The following is a 19,601-nucleotide window of genomic DNA, read 5'->3' on the forward strand; positions in this document are numbered from 1 at the left end:
ATTGATGTCATAAAATTTCTAGGAGTAGTTCATCGCAGTGTAAAATATGTCACTTCCTGTTGCCAATAGGTGGCGCTATGACTATAACTGAATATGGGCATGTCAATCTGTTCATGTTAGGAGACTCATCAAACATGTGAAGTTTGGGGCAGATTGGTCATTGTATGTCTGAGTTATAGCAACTTCCTGTTTCATGGCGAATCATCGAAATTCGCCAGGCCGCCACGGACACACCCATTAACGAAAACTCAAAAGCTTCGCAATTTAACATCGCAAAGGCCTTCAGATTAGGCATACCAAATTTGGTGTTGATCTGAATGAATCTCTAGGAGGAGTTCATTAAAATACAACGCATGGAAATGACAAAAATGACACAAAATTTGCTCATAATATTAGTAATAACCGACTTCCTGTTGGGTTTCGGATTTTGCTCCAAGAGACTTTTTTGTAGGTATTGGAGAGTTACATGTGTATACCGATTTTCATACATGTACATGAAACGTAGCTCGAGGCGCACACCGTTGAACGTGTATAGGTGGCGCTGTTGAGCCATTTTGCCACACCCACTTCTGAAACCCATATCAGATGTAAATTTTCGCCAGTTCTGAGGTGTGTGCAAAGTTTCATGACTTTTCGAGCATGTTTAGGCCCTCAAAAATGCGATTCATTTTGGAGAAGAAGAATAATAATAATAATAATAATAATAATAATAATAATAATAATAATAATAATAATAATAAACGGAGCAATTCCAAGAGGGTCCTCACACCATCGGTGCTCGGGCCCTAATAATAATAATAATAATAATAATAATAATAATAATAAACGGAGCAATTCCAAGAGGGTCCTCACACCATCGGTGCTCGGGCCCTAATAAAAAACAAAGCAGATACAAGAGGGTCCTCGCACCTCGGTGCTCGGGCCCTAATAATAATTAAAGCTGCAAGCAGCGATGAACGGGCCCTCGCACCCGGGCTCACCGCCATCGTGTGGCTTTAGTAAAAAGGTGAACGGTGAGAAATATGCATTTCAAATCGTAAATATAAGTGGAATATATCAAAGTCATTTATTATGTGCCAATCTCCCTGTTGCCAACAGGTGGCGCTATCATTATAATGGAATATTGGCCTTCAGATGTGTTCAGGCCAGGACTCTTATCAAACATGTGAAGTTTGGGGAAGATTGAACATTTTATGCTTGAGTTACAACAATTTCTCTTGCTGTGGCAAGACATCAAATTTTGTCATGGCGCCATGGAAACGCCCTTTAACAAAAACTCAAGATCTGCAAAAGTTAACATTGCACAGGCCTTTAGATTAGACTGACCACAAAATATATGTTAATCTAAAAAAAATTATAGGAGTAGTTTGTCGCAGCGTAAAACATGTCACTTCCTGTTGCCAATAGGTGGCGCTATGACTATAACTGAATGTGGGCATGTAGATCTGTTAAGGGTAGAAGTTGTATCTAACATGTGAAGTTTGGGGCAGATTGGACATTGTATGTCTGAGTTACAGCAACTTCCTTTTTCATGGCGAAACATCGAAATTTGTCAGGCCGCCATGGACACGCCCTTTAACGAAATCTAAAGATCTTCGCAATTTAACATCACAAAGGGCTTAAGATTACACTGACCAGGTTTGGTGTTGATCTGAATAAATCTCTAGGAGGAGTTCGTTAAAGTACAACCCCTGAAAATGGCAAAAACAACGCCAATTTTGCGGAGAAAATTCTAAATAACCGACTTCCTGTTGGGATTCGGATTTCGTACCAAGAGACTTTTTTGTAGGTATTGGTGTGTTACATGTGTATACCGATTTTTGTACATGTACGTGAAACATAGCTCGAGGCGCACTCTTTTGAAAGTGTATAGGTGGCGCTATCGAGCCATTTTGCCACACCTGATGGAATTTTGGCCTTCAGATGTGTTCAGGCCAGGACTCTTATCACAAATGTGCAGTTTGGGGAAGATCTGACATTTTATGCCTGAGTTATAACATATTTTATTCCCATGGCGAGACATCGAACTTCGTGACGGCTCCATGGACACGCCTTTTAACGAAAACTCAAGATCTTCACAACTTAACATCGCAGAGGCCTTTAGATTAGACTGACCACAAAAAATACATTGATGTCATAAAATTTCTAGGAGTAGTTCATTGCAGTGTAAAATATGTCACTTCCTGTTGCCAATAGGTGGCGCTATGACTATAACTGAATATGGGCATGTCAATCTGTTCAGGTCAGGAGTCTCATCAAACATGTGAAGTTTGGGGCAGATTGGTCATTGTATGTCTGAGTTATAGCAACTTCCTGTTTCATGGCGAATCATCGAAATTCGACAGGCCGCCACGGACACGCCCATTAACGAAAACTCAAAAGCTTCGCAATTTAACATCGCAAAGGCCTTCAGATTAGGCATACCAAATTTGGTGTTGATCTGAATGAATCTCTAGGAGGAGTTCGTTAAAATACAACGCATGGAAATGACAAAAATGACACAAAATTTGCTCATAATATTAGTAATAACCGACTTCCTGTTGGGTTTCGGATTTTGCTCCAAGAGACTTTTTTGTAGGTATTGGAGAGTTACATGTGTATACCGATTTTCATACATGTACATGAAACGTAGCTCGAGGCGCACACCGTTGAACGTGTATAGGTGGCGCTGTTGAGCCATTTTGCCACACCCACTTCTGAAACCCATATCAGACGTAAATTTTCGCCAGTTCTGAGGTGTGTGCAAAGTTTCATGACTTTTCGAGCATGTTTAGGCCCTCAAAAATGCGATTCATTTTGGAGAAGAAGAATAATAATAATAATAATAATAATAATAATAATAATTAAAGCTGCAAGCAGCGATGAACGGGCCCTCGCACCCGGGCTCACCGCCATCGTGTGGCTTTAGTAAAAAGGTGAACATTGAGAAATATGCATTTAAACTCATAAATATAAGTGCAATATATCAAAGTTTATTCCATATGTGTGCCAATCTTCCTGTTGCCAGCAGGTGGCGCTATCGTTATAATGGAATATTGGCCTTCAGATGTGTTCAAGCCAGGACCCTTATCACACATGTGAAGTTTGGGCAAGATCGGACATTTTATGCCTGAGTAATAACATCTTTTATTCCCATGGCGAGACATCGAACTTCGTCATGGCGACATGGACATGCCTTTTAACAAAAACTCAAGATCTTCACAACTGAACATCACACAGGTCTTTAGATTAGACTGACCACAAAAAAGACATTGATGTCATAAAATTTCTAGGAGTAGTTTGTCACAGTGTAAAATATGTCACTTCCAGTTGCCAATAGGTGGCGCTATGACTATAACTTAATATTGGCCTGTTGATCTGTTCAGGTGTAGAGTCTTATCAAAAATGTGAAGTTTGGGGCGGATTGGACATTGTATGTGTGAGTTATAGCACTATAATTTTTCATGGCGAATCATCGAAATTTGTCAGGCCGCCATGGACACGCCCTTTAACGAAACCTCAATTCCTTCGCAATTTAACATGGCAAAGGGCTTTAGATTACACTGACCAAGTTTGGTGTTGATCTGAATAAATCTCTAGGAGGAGTTCGTTAAAATACAACCCCTGAAAATGACAAAAACAACACCAATTTTGCAGGGAAAATTAAAAATAACCGACTTCCTGTTGGGATTCGGGTTTCGTACCAAGAGACTTTTTTGTAGCTATTGGTGTGTTACATATGTTTACCGATTTTCGTACATGTATATGACATGTAGCTCGAGGCGCACTCCATTCAAAATTTATAGGTGGCGCTATCGAGCCATTTTGCCACACCCAATGGAATATTAGCCTACAGATGTGTTCAGGTCAGTACTCTTATCAAACATTTGAAGTTTGGGCAAGATCTGATATTTTATGACTGAGTTACAACAACTTCTACTCCCATGGCGAGACATCGAACTTTGACATGGCGCCATGGACACGCCCTTTAACGAAAACTCAAGATCTTCTCAATTTAACATCGTACAGGCCTTTAGATTAGACTGACGACAAAAAAGACATTGATGTCAAAAATTTCTAGGAGTAGTTTGTCGCAGCGTAAAATATGTCACTTCCTGTTGCCAATAGGTGGCGCTATGACTATAACTGAATATGGTCATGTCAAACTGTTCAGGACAGGAGTCTCATCAAACATGTGAAGTTTGGGGCAGATTGGTCATTGTATGTCTGAGTTATAGCAACTTCCTGTTTCATGGCGAATCATCGAAATTCGCCAGGCCGCCACACACAGGCCCTTCAACGAAAACTCAAAAGCTTCGCAATTTAACATCGCAAAGGCCTTTAGATTAGGCATACCAAATTTGGTGTTGATCTGAATTAATCTCTAGGAGGAGTTCGTTAAAATACAACGCATGGAAATGACAAAAATGACACAAAATTTGCTCATAATATTAGAAATAACCGACTTCCTGTTGGGTTTCGGATTTTGCTCCAAGAGACTTTTTTGTAGGTATTGGAGAGTTACATGTGTATACCGATTTTCATACATGTACATGAAACGTAGCTCGAGGCGCACACCGTTGAACGTGTATAGGTGGCGCTGTTGAGCCATTTTGCCACACCCACTTCTGAAACCCATATCAGACGTAAATTTTCGCCAGTTCTGAGGTGTGTGCAAAGTTTCATGACTTTTCGAGCATGTTTAGGCCCTCAAAAATGCGATTCATCTTAGAGAAGAAGAATAATAATAATAATAATAATAATAATAAACGGAGCAATTCCAAGAGGGTCCTCACACCATCGGTGCTCGGGCCCTAATTAAAGCTGCAAGCAGCGATGAACGGGCCCTCGCACCCGGGCTCACCGCCATTGTTTGGCTTTAGTAAAAAGGTGAACGGTGAGAAATATGCATTTAAAGTCTTAAAAATAAGTGGAATATGTCAAAGTCATTTATTTGTACCAGTCCTCCTGTTGCCAGCAGGTGGCGCTATCATTATAATGGAATATTGGCCTTCAGATGTGTTCAGGGCAGAATTCTTATCTAACATGTGAAGTTTGGGGGAGATCGAACATTTTATGCCTGAGTTACAACAACTTCTCTTGCTGTGACGAGACATCAAATTTTGTCATGGTGCCATGGACACGTCCTTTAACAAAAACTCAAGTTCTCCACAATTTAACATTGCACAGACCTTTAGATTAGACTGACCACAAAAAATACATTAATGTCAAAAGATTTCTAGGAGTAGTTTGTCGCAGTGTAAAACATGTGACTTCCTGTTGCCAGCAGGTGGCGCTATGACTATAACTGAATATGGGCATGTAGATCTGTTAAGTGCAGAAGTCTTATCTAACATGTGAAGTTTGGGGCAGATTGGACATTGTATGTCCGAGTTACAGCAACCTCCTTTTTCATGGCGAAACATCGTAATTTGCCAGGCCGCCATGGTCACGCCCTTTAACAAAACCTCAAGATCTTCGCAATTTAACATCGCAAAGGCCTTTAGATTTAACTTACCAAGTTTGGTGTTGATCTGAATAAATCTCTAGGAGGAGTTAGTTAAAGTACAACCCCTGAAAATGGCAAAAACAACGCCAATTTTGCAGAGAAAATTCTAAATAACCGACTTCCTGTTGGGATTCGGATTTTGTACCAAGAGACTTTTTTGTAGGTATTGGTGTGTTACATATGTATACCGATTTTTGTACATGTATGTGAAACATAGCTCGAGGCGCACTCTGTTGAAAGTGTATAGGTGGCGCTATCGAGCCATTTTGCCACACCTGATGGAATTTTGGCCTTCAGATGTGTTCAGGCCAGGACTCTTATCACACATGTGCAGTTTGGGGAAGATCGGACATTTTATGCCTGAGTTATAACATATTTTATTCCCATGGCGAGACATCGAACTTCGCGACGGCGCCATGGACACGCCTTTTAACGAAAACTCAAGATCTTCACAACTTAACATCGCACAGGCCTTTAGATTAGACTGACCACAAAAAATACATTGATGTCATAAAATTTCTAGGAGCAGTTCATCGCAGTGTAAAATATGTCACTTCCTGTTGCCAATAGGTGGCGCTATGACTATAACTGAATATGGGCATGTCAATCTGTTCAGGTCAGGAGTCTCATCAAACATGTGAAGTTTGGGGCAGACTGGTCATTGTATGTCTGAGTTATAGCAATTTCCTGTTTCATGGCGAGTCATCGAAATTCGCCAGGCCGCCACGGACACGCCCATTAACGAAAACTCAAAAGCTTCGCAATTTAACATCGCAAAGGCCTTCAGATTAGCCATACCAAATTTGGTGTTGATCTGAATGAATCTCTAGGAGGAGTTCGTTAAAATACGACGCATGGAAATGACAAAAATGACACAAAATTTGCTCATAATATTAGTAATAACCGACTTCCTGTTGGGTTTCGGATTTTGCTCCAAGAGACTTTTTTGTAGGTATTGGAGAGTTACATGAGGATACCGATTTTCATACATGTACATGAAACGTAGCTCGAGGCGCACACCGTTGAACGTGTATAGGTGGCGCTGTTGAGCCATTTTGCCACACCCACTTCTGAAACCCATATCAGACGTAAATTTTCGCCAGTTCTGAGGTGTGTGCAAAGTTTCATGACTTTTCGAGCATGTTTAGGCCCTCAAAAATCCGATTCATTTTGGAGAAGAATAATAATAATAATAATAATAATAATAATAATAATAATAATAATAATAATAATAAACGGAGCAATTCCAAGAGGGTCCTCACACCATCGGTGCTCGGGCCCTAATAATTAAAGCTGCAAGCAGCGATGAACGGGCCCTCGCACCCGGGCTCACCGCCATCGTGTGGCTTTAGTAAAAAGGTGAACGTTGAGAAATATGCATTTAAACTCATAAATATAAGTGCAATATATCAAAGTTTATTCCATATGTGTGCCAATCTTCCTGTTGCCAGCAGGTGGCGCTATCGTTATAATGGAATATTGGCCTTCAGATGTGTTCAAGCCAGGACTCTTATCACACATGTGAAGTTTGGGCAAGATCGGACATTTTATGCCTGAGTTATAACATCTTTTATTCCCATGGCGAGACATCGAACTTCGTCATGGCGACATGGACATGCCTTTTAACAAAAACTCAAGATCTTCACAACTAAACATCACACAGGTCTTTAGATTAGACTGACCACAAAAAAGACATTGATGTCATAAAATTTCTAGGAGTAGTTTGTCACAGTGTAAAATATGTCACTTCCAGTTGCCAATAGGTGGCGCTATGACTATAACTGAATATTGGCATGTAGATCTGTTCAGGTGAAGAGTCTTAACAAAAATGTGAAGTTTGGGGCGGATTGGACATTGTATGTGTGAGTTATAGCACCATCATTTTTCACGGCGAATCATCGAAATTTGTCAGGCCGCCATGGACACGCCCTTTAACGAAACCTCAATTCCTTCGCAATTTAACATGGCAAAGGGCTTTAGATTACACTGACCAAGTTTGGTGTTGATCTGAATAAATCTCTAGGAGGAGTTCGTTAAAATACAACCCCTGAAAATGACAAAAACAACACCAATTTTGCAGGGAAAATTAAAAATAACCGACTTCCTGTTGGGATTCGGATTTCGTACCAAGAGACTTTTTTGTAGCTATTGGTGTGTTACATATGTTTACAGATTTTCGTACATGTATATGACATGTAGCTCGAGGCGCACTCCATTGAAAATGTATAGGTGGCGCTATCGAGCCATTTTGCCACACCCAATGGAATATTAGCCTCCAGATGTGTTCAGGTCAGTACTCTTATCAAACATTTGAAGTTTGGGCAAGATCTGATATTTTATGACTGAGTTACAGCAACTTCTACTCCCATGGCGAGACATCGAACTTTGACATGGCGCCATGGACACGCCCTTTAACGAAAACTCAAGATCTTCTCAATTTAACATCGTACAGGCCTTTAGATTAGACTGACGACAAAAAAGACAGTGATGTCAAAAATTTCTAGGAGTAGTTTGTCGCAGCGTAAAATATGTCACTTCCTGTTGCCAATAGGTGGCGCTATGACTATAACTGAATATGGTCGTGTCAAACTGTTCAGGACAGGAGTCTCATCCAACATGTGAAGTTTGGGGCAGATTGGTCATTGTATGTCTGAGTTATAGCAACTTCCTGTTTCATGGCGAATCATCGAAATTCGCCAGGCCGCCACACACAGGCCCTTCAACGAAAACTCAAAAGCTTCGCAATTTAACATCGCAAAGGCCTTTAGATTAGGCATACCAAATTTGGTGTTGATCTGAATTAATCTCTAGGAGGAGTTCGTTAAAATACAACGCATGGAAATGACAAAAATGACACAAAATTTGCTCATAATATTAGAAATAACCGACTTCCTGTTGGGTTTCGGATTTTGCTCCAAGAGACTTTTTTGTAGGTATTGGAGAGTTACATGTGTATACCGATTTTCATACATGTACATGAAACGTAGCTCGAGGCGCACACCGTTGAACGTGTATAGGTGGCGCTGTTGAGCCATTTTGCCACACCCACTTCTGAAACCCATATCAGACGTAAATTTTCGCCAGTTCTGAGGTGTGTGCAAAGTTTCATGACTTTTCGAGCATGTTTAGGCCCTCAAAAATGCGATTCATCTTAGAGAAGAAGAATAATAATAATAAATATAGCTGCAAGCAGCGATGGCGGGCTCAAGCCACCAATGCCATCGCCACCCCGGTGGCATCAGGTAAACTGTGCCCAGCGGGCACATGCATTCACAATATCCCTCTGGCAGTGAGGTTTTAAAGGGTATGGCGGTTAAAGGGTTAATCCGAATCATCTAGACTTTAAAATCACATTCACAGAACAATATATATATATATATATATATATATATATATATATATATATATATATATATATATATATATATTTAGTAACACTTTACAATAAGATTTCATTTATAAACATTATGTTAACATGAACAATATTTATATAGCATTCATTCATGTCATTTAATATTCCAAACTTAAACATTAAAACATTGTTTTATTGTGATTTTTTTTCCAAGCACATTTTACCAATTCCAAGCCATATCAATCTTAATAACTACCATTATTTTTTATTTAATCATTTATGAGTGCTATACAATAGTCCAGGAAAGCTGGAAGAGAAAAACTCCTTATATTCATGTGCAGAATCATTAGGCATGTTTTCTTTTACAAATGAAATGCGCTAAAAAAGAGTTTTAACTCAAACGTTTTTAACTCAAAGTCGAAAATTATGAAATACCCATGAGAAATATCAAACACAAATGCAATACAGAAATGGATAAGTTAAGATTTGACCATTGTACAAAAATGCTGACTGGGTCATGAGGTCAGAAAAGAAGAAGAAAAAAAAAAAACAGGTCAAGAAGAACTGACAAAAATAATTGCAAAATAATTAGGAATTAATGTGAAGATTAATTTTTAGTAAATTCTGCAAGACAGACTTTCAGGAAAGGAGGTGGAATAAAAATGAGCTCCTAAATCTTAATCCCGGATTCAGGAAAATATATTCCTCAAACCATCGGACAAGAGGAGGTGGTGCTGGTCCTTCACGAGTCACTCTAATCTGTTCATAAAGCCTATATATAAAGTCTTAATATGTAGTATTTCACAATACTTCATGGTATTCTAATTAAATCATTTTTTGGAATCTTTGATTTCTCAGAACCTGACACATTGTAATTCTGAGACTCCAGGAAAGTGGCAGTTCTGTAAAATGTTGGCACTGGAGACTAAATGCTCCCTGATAGTTTCACAACTAATTCACTTAACACACACACACACACACACACACACACACACACACACACACATTACCCACAGTGACAGAGGGACAGAGTGACATCAGATGTATGATAGTTTTTTAATTTTCTATCATCCATATAGTGTTGTATAGTCATGAAACTATGCATATTTCCTCAGAATGACTTGTCTTCTATGTGTACATTTTTTTTAAGTGTTTAGAAGCTGCACTTAAAAAAATAAAAGACATTTACTGGTTACTTTTTTACTAATATTTTAAAAAATCACCACGACAAAACCATTCAAGCCATTCAAAATTCATCCGCACCTGTACTGTAAGATACATTCTTTAAACTGGTAAAAGAGGATGTGGTGCTGATCCTTCAAGTCACTCAAAACGTATCTGTCCATAAAGCCTATAAAGAATTATTCTTAATATACAGTTCACAATACTTCAGCTTGTTATTCTAATTAAGTGAATGTCATTTTATCAGTAAAATACATAAAATTCATATTATTTTTCTTTGAAAGATTTCTATAAATGATTTAAATCATACTTGTTTCTACAATAATTATTTAAAAGTAATCCTATAGCTCCATCTGGTGGCCATTATTGGTACTAAGAATTGCAAGCTTGATTTATATGTTATGATAGTTTTAAATTTATGTTGGCTCTTGAAAATGATAAAGCTATGAAACTTACTGTGCTTCCTTCAAATGATGACTTCTACGTATATAAAAAATTATGAAGAGTTGGAATTAAAAATTTTAAAGATATAGTAAAATTACTATTGTATTTTTTTATGTTACTTTAATAAATCGCTATGGCCACACCATTTAAGGTATCCTAAACCCATTCGCAATTTAACATCTTCAGTATATGGCTTCATGTTAAAACAGTTTGGTGTGAACTACTTGTGTCTTCTTGGAGGAGAATGAATTCATTTACAGGCTGAGTTTATCATAAATCCACAATAACATTTATGAGTTCTGTATCAATCAGTGTTGTTGTTTGTTTATTTTTTATTTATTTTTTTCATAGGAAGATAACTGACCCTCTACTCTCCTTTTTAATAAATGTGCTTATAAACCAAGAACAAGCTATTTATAGCTGTATTTATAAACTGCTTACTACTGACTATTAATATTGGGACAAGGCTTTATGAAGCATGAACTGACTATTTACTAATGAGTGCAGTTATTATAAAGTGTTATCAATGCATTTGCTAATCTTAACAAATTAGACATTATTTTACAGTGTTATCAAATCCCTTAAATGATTTGTAAGTGTTTTGTAATGATTTTATTGACCTAAAAGCATTTGTGAAAGTTCTGCTTGCATTGGAGCTTAGTCTTGATCTGTGAGCTGAACAGATTTACTGTTACATCCATGAGATTATGTAAATTCAAATAAATATCATGTCACAGGATATCAGAGGTCAGTATCAAATTAGTTTGAAATTATTATTTGCAGCACAAATAAGGTTTTTTAGGATTTTTAAAAATCCCTAAAACTGTCAGAAAAGGATAAGGCCTAAGATTTCTAAATTTATTTGTTTTTATAACTATAATGCATAAACTATGAAACTATACAAAATGTATAAAAAAGTACAAGTTATTCTTTTCCAATGTTTTTAATTTTTTTTTTTTTTTTGGATTTACATTTAAAAAAATTAGCCTACGGCGATCATTCTAAACATCTTGAATAAAACCTGTCAATATTTATTATAGACCACTATAACTGTGTATAATCTAACAAACGAGTTTATTATGAAAATAAAAGCGTGTACACCAGATAACTTGGACGATAAAGAAATTGCTAACAATAGTATAATAGAGCATGTTTTAGGTTTTTAGGCGTTTAGATGCAGAAATGGACAAATCAAATGTAAAATAAAATGTAATTGATTTAATTAAATATAGATTAAGTCTTGTTAGAGCAAAATAATAAATAAATACGTACACACATTAAAAAAGCAGCCAAGATGAATGAGTTTAATTTTTTATATAGATTAAAATTGAAGACAGAAGCAGCTGGTATATGCGTTCACTTAATATTAAAATCCAGTAGATCCACTTCAGATTTAATTCTCAACAGTTTATGTTCACGTGGCTGTTTTTGTTTATATTAGCCAAGCTATTATGTATTTTGAAATAATCTTGTCCGTGATGTGTTCGTTCTTACGACGAAAGGCAGAATCCTGCAGCTCGAGAGATATATGTTATTCTGCCAGTCGCGCTTTCAAATAGTCTTGCACACTTAAACGGGTCACAAACACCTGCATTTAGCTCGTGTTGTGTTATAATGGATGTATTGTGTGCATTTATGGCAATAATTTATTTTAAAAAGCTCTTAAACAAGAATAAATTCGTTTGTTTTGAGCTCTGAGACACTGTGCGCGCTGATCGGAGGCAGTGATTTCAGTAGGCAGCCGCAAATATTTCATTTTCACACAAACAGTTCAAAAACATCTTAATTTAGCTCTTGGTGTGCTCTAATTGGTGAATTGTGTGATATCGCTGCAATACTTTATTTTTAATAGCTATAAAACAAGAATAAACTCGTTTTTTCTGAGCTCATCATTCCACACGCTCCTGCTCAGAGCGGTGATTCATCTCTCGTGTTTCTCACGTATCACTGACCACACATCAATTATTAATGAGCCCTGACCTGATAATAATCATATATGTTGGTTTAGCTTGTCACTGTGAATTAAATCCAAGTATTTATTTGTATTTTAACCGATTTAAAATCGAAACCAAAAGACAGTCTCCTCCCTTTTTTAGTCCGGTAACTGAACCTGTAGGGGCGCTATTTCTGTCAGACAATGGAAGTCTAAGCACACACACTCAAACAGATGGACAGAGTGAGATGAGATGTCTGACAGTTTTTTAATTTTCTGTTATCCATACAGTGTTGTAAAGTCATGAAACTATGCATATTTACTCAGAATAACTTTTTTTTCTGTATGAAAAAAGGTTTTGAAGTGTTTGGAATTTAAAAATGCAGGAAAATTAATAATTCCATCTTTATTGTCATTTAAAAAAATCACCACGACAAAACCATCCAAGCTATCCAAAACCCATTCACAATTTAAGTTCCTCAATGTTTTTTCAACATGTAGACCAAGTTTGGTGTGTATAGTGTTACTCTCCTCTGAGCAGTATGCATTAATTCACGGCTAAATGTAAAAAATAATCCACATTCAAATCAAAATAGCCGACTTCCTGTTGGTCGTAGCTGATGACTGTGAATTAGAAAGTTGTCCGTCTTGATAAGAACAATTTTTGTACTGAGTTTGGTGTCTGTAGCTAAAACTAACCCCCCCACTTTTGACAAAAGGTGGCGCTATAGAGTGCCTATTCCACGCCCTCTTATGAACTTTTGCCAGTGTCTAGCTGTCACTAATACTGATATGTGTTCTGAGTTTGATGAAATTCTAAGCATGTTATATGCCTCAAAATCACCTGAGAAGTATTCCAGTTTGACATGTTGCCACGGCAACAATTTTTTAGATATCAATATCCCCCTTGCAGATTTATATAAGCTGTGTTTTAACATTATTCTGATGAAGTTTGAAGCAAATCGAGTAATAATAAGATGCTGAATTCAAATCATTTTGAAAATGACACACTTCCTTCTGCCAGTTGGTGGCGCTATAACTTTGACTCCTAATAGTCACATATATGCGATCGACATCATACAACGAATAATCTGATGAAGTTTGATTAAAATCAGGAAATGTATGTGGATGGTATTAGACACTTCCTGTTTCTAATTTCTCGCCATAATTTCAATGCCTCGCCACGAGCAAACCGTTCGAGATATCAAAAATCCCCTGGCAATTTTTCATCCCCAGTGTCTTGAGATCATGTTGACCGAGTTTGGCGGCAATCGAGAAAAAAACCTATGACAAGTATTTCAAATTCCAGAGCATGCGCTTTTTACATAACTCTAAATAGCTGACTTCCTGTTGGGTGGAGCCTATGACATGCAATACGAAAGTTGTTCGGCACGATGAGATCTATATGTGTACTGAGTTTCATATGAATATGTGCAAGTATGTGTGAGCTATACATCAACATTTCTGACTGTGTTCCAGGGGGCGCCGTAGAGCCCCTGTGCCACGCCCGGGTCCCAGCCTCTGCAGGCTCCTAAAGGCCACAGATTCCAAAGTGTGCGCAAATTTTCAAGAGTTTTTGAGTATGTTAAGGACCCCAAAGCCCCCACAACTTTGACGAAAAATTTGAATACTAAACCCTAAATAGCCAACTTCCTGTTGGGCGGAGCCTATGATATGCAATACAAAAGTTGTTTGGATTGATGAGATTTATAAGTGTACCGAGTTTCATACGTCTACGAGCAAGAATGTATGATATATGGCCCTCCATATTCCAGGGGGCGCTGTAGAGCCCCTGTGCCACGCCCGTGTATCAGTCTCTGCCCGGCCCTAATGGCCGCAGGTTCCAATCTGTGTGCCAATTTTCAAGACTTTTTAAGCACGTTAAGGGCCCCAAAAGCCCCCGAGACGTTGGAAAAAAATAATAATAATAATAATAATAATAATAATAATAAAAAATAATCCTAAGGAAAACAATAGGCCTCTCGCCCTTTGGGCTTGAGCCCTAATTAAAGCTGCAAGCAGCGATGAACGGGCCCTCGCACCCGGGCTCACCGTTGTGTGGCTTTAGTAAAAAGGTGAACGTTGAGAAATATGCATTTAATGTCCTAAATATAAGTTGAATATATCAAAGTATATCCCATATATGTGCCAATCTTACCGTTGCCAGCAGGTGGCACTATCATTATAATGGAATATTGGCCTTCAGATGTGTTCAGGCCAGGACTCTTATCAAACATGTGAAGTTTGGGGAAGATTGAACATTTTATGCTTGAGTTACAACAACTTCTCTTGCTGTGGCAAGACATCAAATTTTGTCATGGCGCCATGGAAACACCCTTAAACAAAAACTCAAGATCTCCAAAAGTTAACATTGCACAGGCCTTTAGATTAGACTGACCACAAAATATATGTTAATTTCAAAAAAATAATAGGAGTAGTTTGTCGCAGCGTAAAACATGTCACTTCCTGTTGCCAATAGGTGGCGCTATGACTATAACTGAATGTGGGCATGTAGATCTGTTAAGGGCAGAAGTTTTATCTAACATGTGAAGTTTGGGGCAGATTGGACATTGTATGTCTGAGTTACAGCAACTTCCTTTTTCATGGCGAAACATCGAAATTTGTCAGGCCGCCATGGACACGCCCTTTAAAGAAATCTAAAGATCTTCGCAAATTAACATCACAAAGGGCTTAAGATTACACTGACCAGGTTTGGTGTTGATCTGAATAAATCTCTAGGCGGAGTTCGTTAAAGTACAACCCCTGAAAATGGCAAAAACAACGCCAATTTTGCAGAGAAAATTCTAAATAACCGACTTCCTGTTGGGATTCGGGTTTCGTACCAAGAGACTTTTTTGTAGCTATTGGTGTGTTACATATGTTTACCGATTTTCGTACATGTATATGACATGTAGCTCGAGGCGCACTCTGTTGAAAGTGTATAGGTGGCGCTATCGAGCCATTTTACCACATCCAATGGAATATTAGCCTCCAGATGTGTTCAGGTCAGTACTCTTATCAAACATTTGAAGTTTGGGCAAGATCTGATATTTTATGACTGAGTTACAACAACTTCTACTCCCATGGCGAGACATCGAACTTTGACATGGCGCCATGGACACGCCCTTTAACGAAAACTCAAGATCTTCTCAATTTAACATCGTACAGGCCTTTAGATTAGACTGACGACAAAAAAGACATTGATGTAAAAAATTTCTAGGAGTAGTTTGTCGCAGCGTAAAATATGTCACTTCCTGTTGCCAATAGGTGGCGCTATGACTATAACTGAATATGGTCATGTCAAACCGTTCAGGACAGGAGTCTCATCAAACATGTGAAGTTTGGGGCAGATTGGTCATTGTATGTCTGAGTTATAGCAACTTCCTGTTTCATGGCGAATCATCGAAATTCGCCAGGCCGCCACGCACAGGCCCTTCAACGAAAACTCAAAAGCTTCGCAATTTAACATCGCAAAGGCCTTAAGATTAGGCATACCAAATTTGGTGTTGATCTGAATTAATCTCTAGGAGGAGTTCGTTAAAATACAACGCATGGAATTGACAAAAATGACACAAAATTTGCTCATAATATTAGAAATAACCGACTTCCTGTTGGGTTTCGGATTTTGCTCCAAGAGACTTTTTTGTAGGTATTGGAGAGTTACATGTGTATACCGATTTTCATACATGTACATGAAACGTAGCTCGAGGCGCACACCGTTGAACGTGTATAGGTGGCGCTGTTGAGCCATTTTGCCACACCCACTTCTGAAACCCATATCAGACGTAAATTTTCGCCAGTTCTGAGGTGTGTGCAAAGTTTCATGACTTTTCGAGCATGTTTAGGCCCTCAAAAATGCGATTCATCTTAGAGAAGAAGAATAATAATAATAATAATAATAAACGGAGCAATTCCAAGAGGGTCCTCACACCATCGGTGCTCGGGCCCTAATTAAAGCTGCAAGCAGCGATGAACGGGCCCTCGCACCCGGGCTCACCGCCATCGTGTTGCTTTAGTAAAAAGGTGAACGTTGAGAAATATGCATTTAATGTCCTAAATATAAGTGGAATATATCAAAGTATATCCCATATATGTGCCAATCTTACCGTTGCCAGCAGGTGGCGCTATCATTATAATGGAATATTGGCCTTCAGATGTGTTCAGGCCAGGACTCTTATCGAACATGTGAAGTTTGGGGAAGATTGAACATTTTATGCTTGAGTTACAACAACTTCTCTTGCTGTGGCAAGACATCAAATTTTGTCATGGCGCCATGGAAACGGCCTTTAACAAAAACTCAAGATCTCCAAAAGTTAACATTGCACAGGCCTTTAGATTAGACTGACCACAAAATATATGTTAATCTCAAAAAAATTATAGGAGTAGTTTGTTGCAGCGTAAAACATGTCACTTCCTGTTGCCAATAGGTGGCGCTATGACTATAACTGAATGTGGGCATGTAGATCTGTTAAGGGCAGAAGTTTTATCTAACATGTGAAGTTTGGGGCAGATTGGACATTGTATGTCTGAGTTACAGCAACTTCCTTTTTCATGGCGAAACATCGAAATTTGTCAGGCCACCATGGACACGCCCTTTAACGAAATCTAAAGATCTTCGCAATTTAACATCGCAAAGGGCTTAAGATTACACTGACCAGGTTTGGTGTTGATCTGAATAAATCTCTAGGAGGAGTTCGTTAAAGTACAACCCCTGAAAATGGCAAAAACAATGCCAATATTGCAGAGAAAATTCTAAATAACCGACTTCCTGTTGGGATTCGGATTTCGTACCAAGATACTTTTTTTTAGGTATTGGTGTGTTACATGTGTATACCGATTTTTGTACATGTACATGAAACATAGCTCGAGGCGCACTCTGTTTAAAGTGTATAGGTGGCGCTATCGAGCCATTTTGCCACACCTGATGGAATTTTGGCCTTCAGATGTGTTCAGGCCAGGACTCTTATCACACATGTGAAGTTTGGGGAAGATCGGACATTTTATGCCTGAGTTATAACATCTTTTATTCCCATGGCGAGACATCGAACTTCATGACGGCGCCATGGACACGCCTTTTAACGAAAACTCAAGATCTTCACAACTTAACATCGCACAGGGCTTTAGATTAGACTGACCACAAAAAATACATTGATGTCATAAAATTTCTAGGAGTAGTTCATCGCAGTGTAAAATATGTCACTTCCTGTTGCCAATAGGTGGCGCTATGACTATAACTGAATATGGGCATGTCAATCTGTTCAGGTCAGGAGTCTCATCAAACATGTGAAGTTTGGGGCAGATTGGTCATTGTATGTCTGAGTTATAGCAACTTCCTGTTTCATGGCGAATCATCGAAATTCGCCAGGCCGCCACGGACACGCCCATTAACGAAAACTCAAAAGCTTCGCAATTTAACATCGCAAAGGCCTTCAGATTAGGCAAGCCAAATTTGGTGTTGATCTGAATGAATCTCTAGGAGGAGTTCGTTAAAATACAACGCATGGAAATGACAAAAATGACACAAAATTTGCTCATAATATTAGTAATAACCGACTTCCTGTTGGGTTTCGGATTTTGCTCCAAGAGACTTTTTTGTAGGTATTGGAGAGTTACATGTGTATACCGATTTTCATACATGTACATGAAACGTAGCTCGAGGCGCACACCGTTGAACGTGTATAGGTGGCGCTGTTGAGCCATTTTGCCACACCCACTTCTGAAACCCATATCAGACGTAAATTTTCGCCAGTTCTGAGGTGTGTGCAAAGTTTCATGACTTTTCGAGCATGTTTAGGCCCTCAAAAATGCGATTCATTTTGGAGAAGAAGAATAATAATAATAAATATAGCTGCAAGCAGCGATGGCGGGCTCAAGCCACCAATGCCATCGCCACCCCGGTGGCATCAGGTAAACTGTGCCCAGCGGGCACATGCATTCACAATATCCCTCTGGCAGTGAGGTTTTAAATGATATGGCAGTTAAAGGGTTAATCCGAATGATCTAGACCTTAAAATCACATTCACAGAACAATATATATATATATATATAACTTTAGTAACACTTTACAATAAGATTTCATTTATAAACATTATGTTAACATGAACAATATTTATATAGCATTCATTCATGTCAGTTAATATTCCAAACTTAAACATCAAAACATTGTTTTGTGATTTTTTTCCAAGCACATTTTACCAATTCCAAACCATATCAATCTTAATAACTACCATTATTTTTTATTTAATCATTTATGAGTGCTATACAATAGTCCAGGAAAGCTGGAAGAGAAAAACAGGTCAAGAAGAACTGACAAAAGAATTGCAAAATAATTAGGAATTAATGTGAAGATTAATTTTTAGTCAATTCTGCAAGACAGACTTTCAGGAAAGGAGGTGGAATAAAAATGAGCTCCTAAATCTTAATCCCAGATTCTGGAAGATATATTCCTCAAACCATCGGACAAGAGGAGGTGGCGCTGGTCCTTCACGAGTCACTCTAATCTGTTCATAAAGCCTATATATAAAGTCTTAATATATAGTATTTCACAATACTTCATGGTATTCTAATTAAATCATTTTTTGGAATCTTAGATCTCTCAAAACCTGACACATTGTAATTCTGAGACTCCAGGAAAGTGGCAGTTCTGTAAAATGTTGGCGATGGAGACTAAATGCTCCCTGATAGTTTCACACCTAATTCACTTAACACACACACAAACACACACACACACACACACACACACACACATTAACCACAGTGACAGAGGGACAGAGTGACATCAGATGTATGATAGTTTTTTAATTTTCTATCATCCATATAATGTTGTATAGTCATGAAACTATGCATATTTCCTCAGAATGACTTGTCTTCTATGTGTACATTTTTTTGAAGTGTTTAGAAGCTGCACTTAAAAAAATAAAAGACATTTACTGGTTACTTTTTTACTGTTATTTCAAAAAATCACCACGACAAAACCATTCAAGCTATCCAAAATTCATTCGCACCTGTTCTGTAAGATAAATTCTTTAAACAGTGGTAAAAGAGGATGTGGTGCTGAACCTTCAAGAGTCACTCAAAACGTATCTGTCCATAAAGCTTATAAAGAATTATTCTTAATATACAGTTCACAATACTTCAGCTTGTTATTCTAATTAAGTGAGGGTCATTTTATCAGTAAAATACATAAAATACATATTATTTTT

General features: G+C 38.0%; 2 long non-coding RNA genes across 2 annotated transcripts in view; one reads left to right on the plus strand and one right to left on the minus strand.

Annotated features, from left to right (window-relative positions):
• Positions 1-18,310, plus strand: LOC128020816 (uncharacterized). The gene is made up of 3 exons (XR_008185401.1): positions 1-69; positions 6,059-7,777; positions 15,405-18,310. It is a non-coding gene; the product is annotated as an uncharacterized LOC128020816 (long non-coding RNA).
• Positions 11,866-19,601, minus strand: part of LOC128020817 (uncharacterized) — a 22,026-nt gene continuing 14,290 nt past the window's right edge. The window contains exon 3 of the long non-coding RNA XR_008185402.1: positions 11,866-12,576. This is a non-coding gene — a long non-coding RNA (uncharacterized LOC128020817). The remainder of the gene's footprint in view (positions 12,577-19,601) is intronic.

Source organism: Carassius gibelio, chromosome A10 (genome assembly GCF_023724105.1).
Source record: "Carassius gibelio isolate Cgi1373 ecotype wild population from Czech Republic chromosome A10, carGib1.2-hapl.c, whole genome shotgun sequence".
NCBI lineage: Eukaryota > Metazoa > Chordata > Actinopteri > Cypriniformes > Cyprinidae > Carassius > Carassius gibelio.